Raw genomic sequence first — 2329 nt, 5'->3', positions numbered from 1 at the left:
AAAAAAAAACCAACTGAGGGTTTGCCCAAGGGTGGAGCGTCCCTTTGTAATGGGGGGCCATGGCCCTCCCAAGATTTTTGAAATTTTGCATATATTATATATTTTTTAATAATTTTTCAAAGTAATTTTTTATTGAATAATTAATAAAATTAAAAAAAAATAAAATGATCTTACAAGTCCCATTTAATTTTACTCAAGTTCTTAATTTTTTTTAATTTTTTAAGTTTCTTCACCCATCTTTCCCTCTCTTCTTTTCTATTCTTGTATTGTGAAATTATAACGAAGTAAAGTTTTTATTTAATTTTTTCTATTTATATTATTATTATATTTATTTATTTATTTATTTCAATTTTATTCTATTTCCTTATATGTTTTAAGTTTTTATAGATTTTTTTTTAAATTTCTACGAATCATCAACCATATTCTTTTTTTTTTTTTTGTTATATAGGTTATATCTTTTACTTATCATGATTTTTTTTTTTGTTATGTGAATTTTATTTTTAATGATTTTAATTTTTAGAAAGTAAAAAATTATTGTATATGTAATTCTCAAATATAAGTTCTAGCGTTCATTATTGGTTATTGTTTAAAATTTCAACAATATATTATTTTTTATTAATCCTAATTATATAAAAAAATTATCTTGAGTATATGTTTTTAATGTGCTTCACATTTTATATTTAATTGAAAGGAAATTATCTTGAGTATAAGAAGAAATTATTAATTCTATATATCGTATTTAACTATTTATATTTTATGCATTATAGTTTAATATTTAGTATTATAAACTTAAATATAATAAAATAAAAATATTGGATGTTGACTACAATAATTTTTTAGTCATTTATATTGAGAAAGACAAGACTCTAAAACAAACTAGATGATAAGTTTCTTAAAAATAATTTAATTGTTTATATTAAAAAAGATATTGCTATCGTCGAATAAAACTTTCCTAAAGCACTATTATAAGTTTTTTTATTTTTGTTTCTTTTGATTAACATGTTATATAAAATTATTGTCTATTATAAATCTTTTGATTATTAATGGTTAAATTTAATATATTAACTTTAAAAATTTTTAACTTTTATTCTTCTTAGTTTTTAGCTCCCTCAATAAAAATTGGCTAGCTCTGCCCCTGGGTTTGCCAATTGTAACTAAGCTGCATTCTTCATATCACTAGTTATGCCTACGAGCTTCATTGTTTTTATCATTTTTCTATTGTTTAGAATTGTTTCTCATGCGTTTTGTTTATCTTTTCAGTTCAACATCTTATACTGTGAAACTTTGTAAACCACTTTCTTCAAATAAGATAAGCTTCATGAGAGTTGTAGCTGCAAACAGTACATCAATAACGTCAACCTTCTTTAAGAAGTTTACTATATAACCGAACTATCCAAAACATTTCACTGGCTAAAGCAATGGGGTAGGAGAAATAAGGCTGATCCTATTAACTGGTTCAGTTGTCTCATGAATATGATTTGATTTAAATTTCAGATTGCTATGGCACTATAAAAAGTTTTATCTTTCATACAGTATTAGTAGGGAGTTTCCATTTTTCTTTTTGGCCAAATTAGTGGGGAGTCATTAATATGCAAAAATATAATTCCTGCAAATATAATTAACATCAAACTAGTCAATAGTGTGTATGACCTCAAGAAATAGTATATAACTTAGGAGCACCAGAAAAATTTTATGAAATATGGAGGCATCCCTCTCTAGATCATAACAGCTTAACAGTGATCTTGATTTCAAAAAGAAAAAGTGAAACTAAGTACACATATTGTATAAAACTGCTACAATTTAGAGATCTTAGCAAATTAACATAAGGATTACATTTTAGAGCATCTATGTGAAGTGCAAGAGTCAACCCTAAGGATCTCTGAATAAATATTCCTATGTAACACAGAACACAGCACAAAATATTCTGATAGCTTCTCAAATAAGATTTACCTTTTCATAGTCATCAAGCCATTTTTCCTCCTCAGATGCATGTTTCCATTTCTCTACCTTGTCCAAAATATCCTTCCGGCTTAAAGCTTCCTGTTTGGCTTTTGTAATCTCATCATCCATGCTTGAAAGCAGATTGGACAGATCAACAGCACCTGAAGAGGCGTGTTGAAACACATAACATTTTAAAAACAATTTCACGTCAAGAATTGTATGCAGATTGCATTGTTGCAGATTTGTTAAGAATGTTCACCGCAAAAAAGGATTTCATAACCTGGAACAGGGTATCGTGAGATAATAGATGACAAAATAAAACCCATGCATAACTCATGTAAACTAGCAGTTAGAAAGCATAGTGCATGTATTCTAATTGTCCAAAACA

The sequence above is a fragment of the Theobroma cacao genome, chromosome 10, assembly GCF_053813885.1.
Source record: "Theobroma cacao isolate CCN51 chromosome 10, ASM5381388v1, whole genome shotgun sequence".
Taxonomy (NCBI): Eukaryota; Viridiplantae; Streptophyta; class Magnoliopsida; order Malvales; family Malvaceae; genus Theobroma; species Theobroma cacao.
The sequence above is the reverse complement of the archived record's forward strand: the minus strand, read 5'-3'. Positions refer to the sequence as shown.